This window comes from Danio rerio, chromosome 23 (genome assembly GCF_052040795.2).
Source record: "Danio rerio strain M-AB ecotype USA chromosome 23, GRCz13ab, whole genome shotgun sequence".
NCBI lineage: Eukaryota > Metazoa > Chordata > Actinopteri > Cypriniformes > Danionidae > Danio > Danio rerio.
Window position 1 is genome coordinate 42,717,905 of NC_141043.1, and position 18,099 is coordinate 42,736,003.

Below are 18,099 nucleotides of genomic sequence, written 5' to 3' on the forward strand. Positions count from 1 at the left end.
ACTGAGCTAAACCCTTCCCTAAACCCAACCAATAGTGTTTTCAAAAGCAAACGTAGTTGAAAGTTTTATCTTGATTTTACAATACTTTTATCTCTTTTTTGGAAAACAAGCTTTACTGGATTTAAACCCGAACTCTTTGCATTACAAATACAGCACCGTACAAGGTGAGCTACTGAGCAAACTGACCATGTGAGAAAAGTTGTCAATATTGAGACTGATAAGTGTGGCAAACATATTTGATTATAAATCATAAACAGTAAAGTTGTTTTGTGATATTTAATTGGGTGTTAGTTTAAAAAAAACTGCATAAAAATAATCTTTTATTTGTCATTATTATTCTTCTGTAAATATCATTAGTGTGAAAAGAAATGAACGTCGTTGGTCATACTGCCCCCCTAGTGTTCATTTTATTTATAAACTGCAATCAAATAATGTTGAAGTACATGTTTTTGCTTTCTTTTTTGCGGTTTCACAAATATTAAGGCGAATTTTCAATTAGCCTGTGTTGTTTAGATAACCGAAGTACGTTAATGCACCACTCTAGGCTAGTTTTTAACAGCAGATGACACTCTATGCTAGTTTCTCACAGCAGATGGTGCTGAAATATATTCAAATATATTCAGCAAAATATATTTGTATACAAAACATTTATATTTTGATTTATACTGAATATATTAAATGTATTGAATATTTTAAGGCCATTAATTAGCTTATTTCAATATTAAAGTAATTTAATTACAGTAACTAATTACTTTGTTACTAATTACACCCAACACTGTCTGCATATAACCAAAAAGAGAAGGATCTTATGATAATGGGAACAGTTGGAATCATTGAACGTGCATCACTATTCAAGCTGCTTGTTTTGCAATTCCTGCAGGCCTGTCTTGGAATTTGTTGAGTCCCAGATGGAATGTTATCATGGCGTAGTGATTACGAATGAATGTTGATAATCTCACTCCAGAACAAGCGTCAGGATTAGAGCTCGATTGGTATGCTGTAACAGAGCAAAGCTTCCCGTACAGTAAGCATACTAACCCGTTTAATCCCAATTTTTTTCTCTTGCAATTTGAGTATATACGTTTTACTCCTTAGACCCAAACTTCATAACCCATTTAATATAATGTTTATTAAATGACATCCTATACTTTGTCACAATAGTTACTAGTGGGTAAAAACATGGTTACCAGTTCAGATGTTTTCAGTTAGCTATGTTTTATAATACAGGTTTGAGCTGTGATGAAAACATTGAGAATCTAGGCTAGGCTAGTTATTAGCAACAGGCGGTTCTCTAGGTTGGTTTTTAACAGCAGAGGGTGCTCTAGACTAGTTTTCTAAGCAACAGGCAGAGCTCTAGGTTGGCTTTCAACAGCAGATGGTGCTTTAGACTAGTTTAGAAATGGGAGACAGTGCTCTAGGCTAGGTTTTTAACAGCAGATCACACTTTAAGCTAGTTTTCTAAGAGCAGATGAAGCTCTAGGCTCGTTTTTAGCAGTAGGCAGTGCTCTAGGCTCGTTTTTAAGAGCAAACAGTGCTATAGGCAATTTTTTTAACAACAGATGGCACTCTAAGCTTGTATTTAACAGCAATGTGGCACTCTAGGCTAGGTTTTTAGAGCAGATGAAGGTCTAATCTAGTTTTTTTAAATGCAGGTGTGGCGCTCTAGGCAAATTTTTAACAGCAGATGATGCTCTAAGCTTGTTTTTAACAGCAGACGGTGCTCTGGACTAGTTTTTTAGGCAACGGGCAGTGCTCTAGGTTGGTTTTTAACAGCAGATGGTGCTCTAGGCTAGTTTTTTATGGCAGAAGGTGCTCTAGGCTAGGTTTTTAACAGCAGATGGCGCTTTAAGCTAGTTTTCTAAGAGCAGATGAAGCTCTAGGCTCGTTTTTAGCTATAGGCAGTGCTCTAGGTTAGTTTTTACAGCAGACAGTGCTATAGGCAATTTTTTAACAAAAGATGGCGCTCTAGGCTTGTTTTTAACGGCAATGTGGCACTCTAGGCTAGGTTTTAAGAGCAGATGAAGGTCTAAGCTAGTTATTAAATGCAGGTGTGGCGCTCTAGGCTAATATTTAACAGCAGATGATGCTCTAAGCTAGTTTTTAACAGCAGATGGCGCTCTAGGCTAGTTTTCTTAATAGCAGATAGTGCTCTAGTCTAGTTTTTAAGAACAGACAGGGCTCTACACTGTTTTATTAACAGCAGACGGAGCTCTAGGCTAGTTTTTAACAGCAGGTGCAGCTCTCTGCTTATTTTTTTTAACAACAGACTGCGCTCTAGGTTGTTTTTTAACAACAGGCGACGCTTTAGGTTAATTTTTAACTGCAGATGCTGCTCTAGAGTGACTTTTAACAGAACAGACAGCGCTCTAGGTTGGTTTTTAACAGCAGATGACGCTCTAGATTGGTTTTTAACAGTGCTCTAGGTTGGTTTTTAACAACAGACGATGCTCTATGTTGATTTTTAACAGCAGATGAGGCTCTAAATTGGTATTTAACAAAAGACTGCGCTTTAGGCTAGTTTTTAACAGCAGGTGGGGCTCTAGATTGATTTTTAAAAGCAGATGGCGCTATAGATTGTTTTTTAACAGAACGCTTTGCGCTCTAGGCTAGTTTTTAATAAAAAAGACAATGCTCTAGGCTAGTTTTCAACAACAGACGGCCCTCTAGCTTGGTTTTCAACAGTAGACTGCACTCTAGGCTAGATTTTAGCAGCAGACGTCGCTCTAGACTAGTATTTAAGAGCAGACTGCACTCTAGGCTAGTTTTTAACAGCTAGTTTTAATCTGCTGTTAAAAAAAAATAAGTTTAGAATCCATTCAGGAGAAAATAGAGATGCAGAAACAGTTTTGCAAACATTTCTTAGCTTTGTTACCAGGTCACAATTGAGAACTTTAACAAATGTATCATGTAGATATGCACGCAGGTAGTACAAAAACTGATCTGGTCTTCACACAATCGTTTTTTTTCCATTGAAATGTTGAATATCTTGGCCAAAAACTGAACTGTTTTTGGTTTTAGAGCTTCCGAAAGAAGTACTTTTGACATAATAAACCATTTAAAAGTACATTTACATTAAGTTTTAAAGTCATGCTCTATAGCAGTTAGGATTTTAAAAGATTAAATAAACAGACCAATTAACGAGACCATTATTAGACCATATATAGTTCAGACAGTTTCAGTGAAACCTATAAGATTTATTTCAATGTCCTGCATCCTATTTACTAAGATAATCTTTTATACTGCGTTACATTTGGCACAGTCATTGGTCACGGTGTATAAAAAGGCTGATGAACTCTGAAAATGCTGCATTACGTGACAACCTCAGCTGCTGAACTGGAGGGTGTGGGTTTTTTTCCAACCTCATGTTCAGCTCAATGTGGTTTCAGGTGCTTTTCCAGTTCAACTTTTCTCAGCAAGTGAATTAAACGCTTGTTTTCTTTGGCTTAGATGCTGCCGTACAACGTGTAGCAAAGGAGCTTATCCACTTTTAATGAAACGCTTGATGTTGACCATGCAAATGCTGGAATAACATGATGGATATCAGTGGCCGTCTGGCACCTGCTGGCCTACAGTGATGGGAAAGATGGTGTTGTGTTGCAGAAGTGAAACAGCAACATGTCAGATGCGGGTATAGAATGCTGGGATCTGTTTTTCCAGTGGTTCTATATAAGCTGAGTGTTAGTTCATTTAAATAAAATATGCATTTATCATTTGACCTCTATTGGCCAAACGTGAACTTACAACACCTTGTTGCATCCGTTTAATTATGTTTTGTTAATTTATTTTAGTTTTATTCTTTTAAATGAAAGCATAAGCTAAAAATGATTAAATTGTGTCACATTTACGTACATTTTTAATACCATTAAAACAAAATTAGTGTTGTTGTATGTTAAAATAAAATCTAAAAAAAAATTAAAATGTAAAAAATATAAAATGAGAAATGTTGCTTTGGCAACTAAGTGAAAGAAAATAAGTGAATTCAAAATATTGATCAATGTTGTATAAACACTCACCGGCCACTTTATTAGGCACACATTACTAGTACCAGGTTGGACCCCTTTTTGTCTTCAGAACTACCTAAATCCTTGGCAAAGATTCGACAAGGCACTTGAAATATTCCTCAGAGATTTTGGTCCATATTGACATGATAGAATCTTGCAGTTGCTGCAGATTTGTCTGCTGCACATCCATGATGCGAATCTCTCATTCCACCACATACCAAAGGTGCTCTATTGGATTGAGAACTGGTGACTGTGGAGGCCATTTGAGTACAGTGAACTCATTGTCATGTGCAAGAAACCAGTCTGAGATGAATCGTGCTTTATGACATGGCGCATTATCCTGCTGTAAGTAGCCATCAGAAGATGAGTACACTGTGGTCATAAAGGGATGGACATGGTCAGCAGCAATTCTCACGTGGACTGTGAAGTTAACACATTGCTCATTTGGTACTAATGGGCAGGGCCAGACGGAATCTGCGGACGTTTTTTGCTATTTCTGCTGAGAATTTTGGTAAAAATCTGCGGATTTCTGCGGAATTATTTTAAGATTATCCAGCGGAGTATCATAACTTACACTTTAATATATTAAATAAAAAGTAATAAATTACTGAATAAAAACTGAAAAAAATCCGATTTACACATTTACTCAAGTAAACAAACAGAATTAATGATGGGGTAAAAAACTGCAGAAATCTGCGGAATTCTGCGGAAAATCTGCATAATTCTGCGCGCGCAAAATTTATCCATGTGGGCCTACTAATTGGCCCAAAGTGTGCCAAAATAATATATCCCGCATCATTACACCACCACCAGCCTGAACCGTTAATACAAGGTAGGATGGATTCATGCTTTCATGTTGTTGACGCCCAATTCTGACTCTACCATCCAAATATCGCAGCAGAAATCGAGACTCATCAGTCCAGGCAACGTTTTTCCAATCTTCTATTGTCCAATTTTGGTGAGCCTGTGTGAATTGTAGACTCAGTTTCCTGTTATTAGCTGACAGGAGTGGCACCCGGTGTGGTCTTCTGCTGCTGTAGCCCATCCGCCTCAAAGTTGGATGTGTTGGGCCTCCAGAAATGCTCTTCTGCATACCTCAGTTATATCGAGTGGTTATTTGAGTTAGGGTTGGGCGATGATGACCAATTTGGCATCGTACAATGTCTAATGTGAAACATCATGATAGACAATGCCATCGTCATCGTAGGCGGGGAGTGGGGGTCGTTGTTGTTAAATATCAATTAATTCATAACTAATTAATTAATTGTAGCCTACCGTTTTCACAAGTGACCACCAGTAAATCAATTTTTTTCCGCGGGACTCTGACATGAATACGTACAGTGATCTGTGTCGTTCTAATGGCTTTTCCCACAGCTGGTGGAGGAGACGAGAGTTCGGTTGGAGTTCACTGTGTTGCATACATTTTCATTGTTTTCACTGCAAAAGCCTCACCGCGTGTGCGGATTTAGGAGACATTTATGCAGAATGCATCTTTGCACCTAAAAACGCCAAACGCAGCACTCAGGAACAGATTAAAACAGTTGTTATGTGAACTTACTGAAGTAAAAAAGCCGGCAATGCTTGCCCCGCCTTTGTGCTCTTCTTATTGGCTCACTGCTCTAGAACTGAACGCGAATGATTGGTTAATATCAGCTGTCAATCACTCAGTCAATGCCTTCTGCCTTGAGATGACAGGAGCTACAGTGAAGACAGATTTACCTACAGTTACTAATAATGGCACATCCTATTAGTGATCATGTGCTGAATGTTAATCCACCATTTACACTTTTTCAAGAGTGGATAAAAGACTTCCAGTGTTTCAAGTCCACTATGAAAATGACTAAAGCATTCACTGTAAAGTGGGATGGGGTTTGCAGGTATCAGAGTTTGCTACTGAATCGACAAATTTTAAGCGCAAGAGGTGCTGTATAATCCTTCATTTAATCCTCACGATGCTGTCAGCCGTGCAAGCAGCAGCTATATGTAACATTTAACGCAGCTTATGAGAAGACTATTAAGATATTGCAAATTAAGATGACCTGCAAAAAATAAGTTATATATCAATATAAATGTGGGGCGGGGCAATGGATCGCGATGCCGGCTCACCATCTTGAAGTTTGTCAGCCATCGGTGATGGACGATGGCATCGTCAATCGTCACAACCCTAATTTGAGTTATTGTTGCCTTTCTATCAGTTCAAACCAGTCTGGCCATTATCCTCTGACCTCTTGACATCAAAAAGGCATTAGCGCCCACAGAACTGCCGCTCACTGGATACTTTCACTTTTCAGCAGTTTCTGAAATACTCTGATCAGCCCGTCTGGCACCAACAACCATGCCCCATTCAAAATCACCTTTCTTCCTCATTCTGATGCTCGGTTTGAGCTGCAGCAGATCATCTTGACCATGACTACATGATTAAATTAAATTAAAATAAATTAAATAAAAATAAAAATTAATATTTTTATTTAGAATAAATATTTTTATTAATATTTTTAAAATATTTATTATTATTTTTTTAATTTATTTTTATTATTTATTTATTATTGAAAATAAATAAAAAAATTGCATTAACAAGCAGTTGGACAGGTGTACCTAATAAAGTTTAAAAATATATATGTGTGTGTGTGTGTGTGTGTGTGTGTGTGTGTGTGTGTGTGTGTGTGTGTGTGTGTGTGTGTGTGTGTGTGTGTGTGTGTGTGTGTTTGTATATATATATATATATATATATATATATATATATATATATAACCACTAGACTTTAGAAAAATTTATACCAAAATTAAACCACAAATTGAAATGGGATAGACTAAAACAAACATGCTTTATTTACCATTCCAAAACTGTTGTAAAATAACACACACACAAAGATAGAATAAAAAGTACATAATTAAAATATTAAATTAATTGAAATTTCAATTAATTCGAAGTACTGATACTTTGTGTGACATTAAAGGATAATTCTACAAAAATTGTAATGTGATAGAAATATGCTAAATGTAACAAAATCATAATATTGTCTTATGTAGAATAAGGTAAATAATTAGATTACTGATGTCCATCTAAATTTTGCATGTGTGAGAGAGAGATGCCTTATGATTCTGATAGTGTCCTGAAGTTGATGAGATTTCGATTTTGCTTCTGGTTTGTCTGAAAAAGAGGAATTATAACAGGCTGCATAGCAACCGGCGAGTGAATAGTTCCAGTATCACACACACACACACACACACTCCAGATTGCAAGGCTTGATGGGTTGAGAACAATGGAGGCTTTTGTTTTATAAAGAAGTCGAAGCCCCAGCTGAGCTCTTTTATTTGCATACTAGTAATGCTAACAGTAATCAGTCTGGTGGAATGGTGGATAATAATAATAATAATAATAATAATAATAATAATAATAATAATTTGTAGGACATTTGTGCATGAACAGAATTCAAAAATGTTAAGACTGTCAAAAAAAAAGAAACCCAAATCATCATTATGAATTATTATTAGATTAAGTTTTTGATTATCATAAATATAATCCAGGAAACACATGAGATATAGGTGATTTGAATGAATTAAATTGGCAGTAGCGTATGAGTGTGTGTGAATGAGAGAGTGTATGGGTGTTTCCCAGTACTGGGTTGTGGCTGGAAGGGCATCTGCCACACAAAACATAAACCAGAGTAATTGGCGGTTCATTCCGCTGTGGTGACGCCTGATAAGTCAGGGACTAAGCTGAAGGATAGTGAGTAATTCATTCCTTATGCATGCTAGCTCTGGAAAATTAGCCTCCCAGTTTCGTTCTGGGTCATGACCAACCATTGAGAATCACCACCTGTATAAAGAAGCTAAAAATAGCTGACATGTTCAACATATATTTATGGCAAACAGGAGGAAGTCATTGTTTCTAGCTGCAATGGTGTGTGTGTATCTGTGTGTGTAAACCACGTCATGTGGTCCTCAGTCAGCACAGCAGGCATGTCTGTAATATCTGTATGTGTGCAGAAGTGTCCAGTGCTGCACATGTGTGTATTAGTCTGTGAAGGCTGATCGTCCAGCTGCTGTTGAGCACACAGACGAGCCGGAGGGTGAATATTGACCCTTCACTCCTCATACTCACCCCCTGCACTCATGGGACATCTGTCTTCCTGTTTGTTTGTCTGCATTTCTGCCTGTCTGTCTCTCTGGCTGCCTATCTGTCTGCCTGTCAGTTTGCTTGTTTGTCTGTCTGTCTGCCCATCTGTCTTTCTTTCTGTCAATATACCTGCCTTCCTGTCTGCCTGTCTGCTTGTCTGTTGACCCGTCTGTTTGCCTGTTCAGTCTGTCTGTCTACCTGCCAGTCTGTCTGTTCGTTTAGTCTGTCTGTTTGTTTGCCCATTCAGTCTGACTGTATGTCCGCCTGTCTGCCCATCCATCTGTCCGTCTGCCCATCTGTCTGTCTACCAGTTCAGTCTGTCTGTCTGCCAATCTGTCTACCTGCACGTCTATCTGCCTGTTCAATCTGTCTGTCTACCTGCCTGTCTGCCTGCCCGTTCAGTCTGACTGTATGTCTGCCCATCTGTTTGTCTGCCTGTTCAGTCTGTCTGTCTGCCCATCTGTCTATCTGTCTATTCGTTCAGACTGTCTGTATGTCCGCCTGTCTGACCATCCGTCTGTCTGTCTGTCTGCTTGTTCAGTCTTTCTGTCTGCCCATCTGTCTGTCTGTCTTTCCATCTGTCTTTTTCCCAATCTGCCTGTCTGTCTGTTTGTCTTTGTCTACTTGTTCAGTCTGTCTTTATGTCTACCTGTCTGCCCATCCCTCTGTTTGTCAGCCCATCTGTCTGTCTTTCTGCCCATCTGTCTGTCTGTCTCTCTTTCCGGCCGCCCATCTGTCTTTCTGTCAATCTGCATGTCTGTCTGTCGTCTTGTTCAGTCTGTCTATATGTTCGCCTTTTTGCTCATCTGTGTGCCCATATGTTTGTCTGTCTGTCTATTTGCCTGTTCAGTCTGTCTGTCTATCTGCCCAACTGTCTATCTGTCTGTCCGTTCAATCTGTCTCTCTATCTGCCTATCTCTCTGTCTGTCTGTCTGTCTGTCTGCCCATCTGTCTTTCTGTCGATCTGCCTGTCTGTCTGTCTGTCTGTCTGTCTGTCTGTCTTCCTGTTCAGTCTGTCTGCCATTCTGCCTGCCTGTCTGTCTGTCTGTCTGTCTGTCTGTCTGTCTGTCTCTCTGTCTCTCTGAGGGGGAAGCGTGTCTGGTCTCTGCTTCATCTGATCTGCAGGAATCTCCTCTTCAGCTGTTGATAGCAGCATGTGTGAGATGGGAAAAGCTTCTGTCACATCACAGACAGACATGGCGGCAGGCTTGATGCCACTTGGGGATTGGCTTTGGATATTGTTTTCTTCCCTTTTACCTTTTCATGATCTCTCTATTTCTTAATGTTCATTTCATTTGTATTTATTTTTATTATTATTTTTGATTCTTGTTGGGTTCATTTCCATTGAGTCGTTTTGATTCTTTTGGGGGGAGGTTTGTTGGGGTTTGGGTTTTGGCTTGACTTTTTTCAATTTCTTTTCTTTTCATGTTTATTTTGTGTGTGTGGTTTTTTTTTGCCTTGGAATACAGTGGTCCCCTGTTATTTGCGGGAGTTAATCTCTAAAAATAACGCGTAATAGGCAAAATCTGCACAGTAGTCAACTTTGTTTTTTACAATTACTGTAGACGTTTCAAAGGGCGAGGCAGTGGCGCTGTAGGTAATGCTGTCGCCTCACAGCAAGAAGGTCGCTAGGTCGCTGGTTCGAACCTCGGCTCAGTTGGTGTTTCTGTGTGGAGTTTGCATGTTCTCCCTGCCTTCGCGTGGGTTTCCTCCGGGTGCTCCGGTTTCCCCCACAGTTCAAAGACATGCGGTACAGGTGAATTGGGTAGGCTAAATTGTCCGTAGTGTATGAGTGTGTGTGTGTGTGTGTGAATGTGTGTGTGGATGTTTCCCAGAGATGGGTTGCGGCTGGAAGGGCATCCGCTGCGTAAAAACTTGCTGGATAAGTTGGCGGTTCGTTCCGCTGTGGCGACCCTGGATTAATAAAGGGACTAAGCCGAGAAGAAAATGAATGAATAGACGTTTCAAGACTGTGAAACCCCTCACTGCACACTTTGTACACTTTTCTCAGACAGGCTTAACCATTTTCACACTTTTCTCTCTTGTTTAAACACTCTTAAAGTTCAAACTTTCGTAGAAACATACGTCCAGTATTACAGAATGAAACCAAAGATCAAAACCTGTTGTCAGGCGCAAACATACATTGATGTCAGCAAAAGGTTCATAAAGCTTTTTAGCTATAGTGCAGATAATGTTGCCATCCAACATAATGTTCTTTATCCTGCAGTCACTGATCCACAAAGCTAAAGCAGACTCCATCCTTAAGACGGTCGCACACCTTATACGCCACAAACATGACAGTTAGAAGTAACATAACTGTATATATATATGTATATGTATGTGTGTGTGTGTGTGTGTGTGTGTGTGTGTATATATATATATATATATATATATATATATATATATATATATACATATATTTATAAATATATATATATAAATATAAATATAAATAATATATACACACACACACACACACACACACACACACACATATATATATATATATATATATATATATATATATATATATATATGCATAGTCACTGTGCTCTTGGTGTTGCTGTGTAGTTTTACAGTCCTTTCGCTAAAACATTGCTTCCTAATGACATTATCTGTCAGCTAGCCTTCATGAGACACTGACACAACACTTCATGAGTTCAGCGAATGCACGTCCTGTTTCCAGCTGCTGTTTACCATTAATCAATGATGCTTTACATAATGTCACAATACTGTTCTCGATTTCTTCCGACGATCATTCATCACATCCCAAACCTCAATAGGGTCGTTTAGGGAGACCCTTATTCATTCATTCATTCATTTTTCTTCGTCTTAGTCCCTTTATTCATCAGAGGTCACCACAGAGGACCACAGAGCCAACTTATCCAGCATATGTTTTATACCCTTTCAGCTGCAACCCGTTAATGGGTATCACCCATACACTCTCACTTTTACACACACACTCATACACTACGGCTAATTTTGTTTACCTCATTCACCTGTAGCACATGTGTTTGGACTGTGGGGGAAACCCACGCCAACACCAAGAGAACATGCAAACTCCACGCAGAAACATCAACTAACCCAGCCGGGACTCGAACCAGCGACCTTCTTGCTATGAGGCGACAGTGCTAACCACTGAGTCACCACGGCCCTTCTTCAATTACAGCCAAACATTCCCACCTCGCGTGCTTTCTGTGTGTTTAATGACAGTTTTTGTTGTGGCTGGACATTAGTTCTGCATGAGTTGCTCTTTGATTACCCAGAGATCACCCTGATTCACCTCGCTGTGGTTTAATGTTGTCAGTATTTACAGTTAGAGCTGCATTAATTGGTCTAAAAACACATTTCAGGATGCTGGATTTCCCTTGACACTAAGTGGAGGAACAGCAGCACACATAAATGAGATCATTTGGAGCCCGTATAGTTGAGGATCTACTCTGTAAATTTCCTTTCACTGTTAAACGTAATTTAGGAAATATTTAAAAAAGAAAAAAAAATTAATTCTATGGGGGGGGCTAATAATTCTAACTTCAACTGTGTGTGTGTGTGTGTGTGTGTGTGTGTGTGTATATATATATTGTTACGACCCTGTCTTTCCCTTTTTCTTACCTTTCAGTGGCCACACAGTGTGATGTCACAGTTATTTCATTAATTTATGGGTGGAGGATGTATGTATTTGAATATTTTTGTAATGAATGGTACTTCCTCTGGTTGACCGTTATTCTCCAGAGAGGTCATTTCGTTCCAACTATTTTGTTTTGCCGTCTTATGCTTTTATGTTGTTTTGTTGAGAGAATTTGATTTCTTATTCATTTATTTATTTGTTTATTTATTTTGTCGTGTTTTTAGTTTTAGTTGTATTTAGTTTTTTTCTGTGCCATGTAAAGGAAATAATTTATTTTTGGTATGCTGATTTATGTGAAATCATGAATATACAGTAAGTCTCTATAATCAGCTTGCAATTTTGAAATGATTGCTTTTTTTTGCTTTGAGTAGGCTATTCGGTTCATAAGATCAGATCAAACTTTTATGAAATTTTTAAAAAATCTGTTGTTTACTGTACAAAAATATAACATTTTGAAATATTTATATTTATTGGCCATAGTATATCGGTTATCGGCCTAAAAATCTTAAGAGCTATCAATTATCCAAATCCATATTGGTCCATCTGTACTTTTTAATTGAATTCATTGTATGTTAATTAGTTATGTTATTTAGTTAAATTTATTACTTTGTTGTATTTTTTTTCGTTTAGTTTTTATTATTATTATTAGTTATTTTGTGTTTGGCCTCATACAACATCCAATTATTTATACAAATTTCATCAGTTTTTTTAAGTTTCTTTTGTTACTTTTTTATTTTGCTGTATTAAAATTTTTTTCGTTTAGTTTTTTGTGCTTTTTTCTATTTAGTTATTTTGTTTTTGGTCTTTTAAAATGATTTACACCACAGTTTTTTATTTATTAAGTTTTTTATTCATTTATTTTGTGTATTTTTTTATTTTTGTTTAGTTTAGTTTTTAATTTAGTTAGTTATTTAATTTTTTTTGTCTTTAAAAGATTATTAAAATTATTTTACTTTATGCTGTAATTACTTTAATTGCTTTGTTTTTGTCCTGAACGGTTCATTCAAAGGCATTTCTTATAATATTTTAAAGAGTAAAGAAAATCACAGAAGACCTTGTTGTAAGCACATCATTCCCCTGCATTAAAATCAACATGAGCAGACCTTCATTTCCACATTCCACATCTTAAATTTCCCATAATTTGACAGTCTGTATGGATCATATCAGAGCGCTCCTCATAACTCCAGTCTTGTGACGGTACGGTTCATAGCTCTGCTAGTGAACCTGAAGTGTGCGGGTCTCCATTGAGAATGACTGCAGCTCCTGCGGGGCCTCGGCCGCGCTCTGACCCCGCATTCACACCGCTCAACTCGCATTATTTCCACTCCACCGGGCCTGAAACTGCTCCTGCAAGAGAAACGCTTCACCCAGAGCAGCCTGTCCGCCGGGGTTTCTGGGAAAAGAGGATTTTGCTGAGGAGAATTTTTCAGCCTGTGGGCAAGTGTGGGCTTGTTTTACACAGGCATGGAGCATTAAAGGGGTCATTAAATGAAGATTCTTACTTTTATTGATTTTATTGATCAGATTGAGCTTATTCTGCAATGTGGAAGTGAGCTCTGTGTGGAGTTGGCATGTGCTGCTCCCATGTTGGTGTGGGTTTCCTCCGGGTGCTCCGTTTTCCCCCACAATCCAAACACATGCGCTATAAGTGAATCGGGTAAGCTAAATTGGCTACAGTGTATGATTGTGAATGAGTGTGTATGAATGTTTCCCACTACTGGGTTGCAGCTGGAAGGGCATCCGCTGTGTAAAACATATGCTAGAATAGTTGGCGGTTCATTCCGCTGTGGCGACCCCTGATGAATAAAGGGACTAAGCCAAAGAAAAATGAATGAATGAACATCAAGCAGCATAACAAGCTGTTTTAACGCCTAAAATTTAATGTGAGAGAATGAGGACGCTAAAAGATTGCAATGGCTGTGCCTGCTCGTACGTCAAGAATAAGGTCACTAATACATGGCTGTTAAATGCTTGAATCTGATTGGCTGGTGAACGCTCTAAGGGGCCATTCACACAGAATGCATGCAATTTTCTGTTCAAATGCCCTGCTTTTCCATTCTTATTCAGTGTAAACATGTGCTTGATTGACCTTTATGTACATATCTTGTGTCTTTTGTAGTGCCTCACACATGAGCTTTTGCATTTTCTTGTGGACCTATTAGGGAAATATGACTTTTATAGTGGGTTTAAATACAGTTGTGTGGCAACAGTATGTGAATATAGCCAGCCTCAAATGGTTAAAATGTATTTATTCTATTTTTTATAATTATGAAAACAGTCTGCAGAAGCACTTTGATTGACATTCTGCCTTGACATTCTCCCTTTATATGTGTCATCAGAAAAAAGCCCCGCCCATTAGTGACGATCTTCCCCTCATTAGCATAGACAGCCCTGAGTGAGAAGCAGCCATCTGCCATTAGAGTTTTCGCTACATACCTGCTGAAGATAATGTCAGTGACTATACTACTAGACAAAAGTCTTGTCGCCTATCCAAGTTTTAGGAACAGCAAATAATAACTTGTCTTCTAGTTGATCATTTGATATCAGAAATGGCTTATATGAATGGCAAAGGCCATTTTAATGATTTAATTAGGACAGTAGGGTCTGACTTTAACACAAGTCTTGTCACTTAACAGAAATAATGTCCAGTATAGAATATAAAGTCATGCTGCAGTGGAAACAGAATGAATATTGTGTCTGACTCCATCATGAGCTTAGAGGACTGCATCCATACATCTCTGCAGTGACTCAAATCACTTAATAAATTAATAAAGTCATCTGGAATGGCAAAGAAAGCGTTCTTGCAGGACTCCCAGAGTTCATCAAGATTCTTTGAATTCATCTTCAATGCCTCTTCCTTCATCTTACCCCAGACATGCTCAATAATGTTCATATCTGGTAACTGGGCTGGCCAATCCTGGAGCACCTTGATCATCTTTGCTTTCGGGAACTTTGATGTGGAGGCTGAAGTATGAGAATGAGCGCTATCCTGCTGAAGAATTCGCCCTCTCCTGTGGTTTGTAATGCAATGGGCAGCACAAATGTCTTGATACCTCAGGCTGTTGATGTTGCCATCCACTCTGCAGATCTCTTTTATTCCCTCATACTGAATGTAACCCAAAACCATGATTATTCCTTCACCAAACTTGACTGATTTTTGTGAGAATCTTGGGTCAATGTGGATTCCAGTCGGTCTTCCGCAGTACTTGTGATCATTAGGATACAGTTCTGCTACCATGCTGACACATGCTGACACACATTTGTAGCTCCGCCCTCTTTCAAAAAGAGCACAGCGACAGTCACCAAAACATCACAATTTAAATTAAAGCCTAAAAGGTGCAGTTTCAGTTCTAAAACATAATTTGTGGGTTATTTTAAGCTGAATCTTTACATATACATTCTTATTTTACACTTATTTTTTTCTTGTAAAAATGGCATAAATAGGTCCCCTTTAAAAAAAATTCAACTTTTACACACAGCACTGCTCATCAGTATCTGTTTTCATTTACCTATTTTTATAAAGCATTTCTTACAGGAAAAATTAGAATAAATGTTGAAAATGGCGCTAGAAATGAAATTCTACTAAATAAATGAAGAGCTGTTTGTTTAAGAAACTGAAATTTTTTTACGACGTTATTTATAACCTTTAATTCCCTGCACAACAAATGGTCCTAAATGGGTTTACGACAGTCAGGAGGGTGAGATCCCTGTTGCATAAGGACATATGTGATGTCAGCTGTTTGTTGACTTGATTTGTGTGTGTGTGCGGTAAAATAGCATTTGTTATCCAAGTACTTAAAAAAATACTATTCATTTATTCATTCATTTTTTTTGTCGGCTTAGTCCCTTTATTAATCCGGGGTCGCCACAGCGGAATGAACTGCCAGCTTATCCAGCAAGTTTTTACGCAACCCATCTCTGGGAAATTAAAGAGCAGTAATAGTAGCTTATTGTAAATATGGTTCACTCCACATAGAAGACTCTGGCCTTCAGAGAATTACTACTGATCACACAACTCGTGTTTCCCTGACAAGATGTACATGAGATTCACATCTTTGATTAATCGTGATTGTGATTTTATTTCAGTTTGTCTCGCTGTTGTATTCCTTTATGTGTGTGTGTTTTTTATCATCTAAAGTACTGAAAGCTGTTGACTTGCATTCTAGGAATCGCCAAGGGCCAAGATTTCAGCTAAAACCTTTCGTAATGTTCTGTTAAAGCAAGACAAAAGTGCCCTACCCCTTGGATGAACTGAGGAAAAGGAAATTAACAGCAAAACTCTCTTTTTTTGTGAACTATCCCTTTAAGGACTGTATGGAAGTGTGTGTGTGTGTGTGTGTGTGTGTGTGTGTGTGTGTGTGTGTGTGTGTGTGTGTGTGTGTGTGTGTGTGTGTGTGTGTGTGTGTGTGTGTGTGTGTGTGTGTGTGTGTGTGTGTGTGTGTGTGTGTGTGTGTGTGTGTGTGTGTGTGTGTGTGTGTGTGTGTGTGTGTGTGTGTGTGTGTGTGTGTGTGTGTGTGTGGGTGGGTGGATGGGAAAGCATCTCTGTTTCTCCCTCAAAGAATGTGTGCATGCTGGCAAACACACACACGCACACACACACACTCAGACATAAACGCACAAAAAAGACAGACAGACAGACACACACATAGAGAGACACACAGACATACACGCACAAAAAAAACAGACAGACAGACACGCATAGAAAGAGAGATACACAGACATACACACATACACACACATGTACGCATACACACACATGCACAACCACACGGAGAGACAAACACAAAAACACACAGAGACACACACCCGTGCACACACACACAAAGACAAAAAGAGAGAGAAACAAACACAAACACACACAGTGTAGACAGACACATGCACATTGACGTGTGTGTGTGTGTATGTCTGTATGTGCATGTCTTTGTGTGCATCTCTCTCTATATGGTTGTGTGTGTGTGTGTGTGCGTGTTGGGGGTCCGGGGGGATCATATTGCGGCGGCTGTCACTGGTATGTGAGAGGAAACAGCTGAGCGCTGCTGAACTGGACTAAAGTGAGGTTAAAGTGCACTAAACACAACCTCAGGCTTCTGTGGCTCGCACAAACTCTGGCCACTTGCTTTCTGTAAACGTTTCTCCTTTGATCAGCTCTGTCTGCCTCAACTGACAGGCACATACCAAACATTCTTCAGTCTTTCACATGCTTTTGGGACTTTCTGTCTCTTTATTATTAGTGTTTGCTAAGGCAGAACCCCTGATGCTCAGCATTTTTGCATCTTGTTTTTAATATACACTACATTCCTCATGTTATTGAGAATGACTCATTGGTGGATATTACTGAATACAAACCAAAGGAATAATCTTTAATCATAGTGTAATATTCCCTCACTCTTCTTCCTAATATTTTTGATGCTACTATAAAGGGTTAGTTTACGCAAATCTTCAGACATAATTTCATCACAAACCTGTTTGAGTTTTCAACATGTTTTGTTGAACACAAAAGAAGATATTTTGAAAAATGTTGGATAACTAGTCACTATTGCATTTTGTGAAGTTTATTTATAAACTAATTTCGAGAGGATCACGTGCTTATGATTGCTTGCGGCTGGTCCCGCATTTATTCAATTTACGATTCACCAATTAGACGATTCCTAAGCCGCTATAAATTCCCTAAGTTCCATATAACAGCCATCTTTGCTTTGAAGAATCCCTTCTTTCACCCCTACTCCTCCTCCTTTCTTAGATGGGTGGCACGGTGGCCCAGTTGTTAGCACTGTTGCCTCACAGCAGGAACTTCACTGGTTCTAGTCCTTACCAAGTTTGTTTTTATGCAGCGGATGCGTTTCCAGCAGCAACCCATCACTGGGAAACATCCACACACACTCATTCACACAAATACAGTACAGTCAATTACCTAATTCACCTGTACCGCATGTCTTTGGACTTGTGGGAGAAAATGGAGCACACGGAGGAAACCCACGCGAACCTAGGGAGAACATGTTATTTTATATTAAGTTATATTATATTATATTATATTATATTATATTATATTATATTATATTATATTATATTATATTATATTATAGATTTTTGGGTGAATCATCCATTTAAGTCTAGGGGGATTTTGTACCAATAACCAAACAGCTATTTATTTATTTAGTAAACTTGCATTTCCATTCTGCATGATTATTACACATTTCCAAGGTCCTTTTACTAATTTATGACACATAAGATCGATGCCTGGCTACACTCCAAGAAATGCTGGGTTATTTAAACCTAAATTGGGTTAAATGTTGTCTAACCCAAACATTGGGTTAAATTTGTTCCTATTCATTTAATTAAAAAAGTTAATCC

The 18,099-nt window shown here is 38.4% G+C and overlaps 1 protein-coding gene across 4 annotated transcripts in view; it reads left to right on the top strand.

Moving 5' to 3' along the window:
* src (SRC proto-oncogene, non-receptor tyrosine kinase) overlaps positions 1-18,099 on the top strand; it is a 108,217-nt gene that overhangs the window by 39,705 nt on the left and 50,413 nt on the right.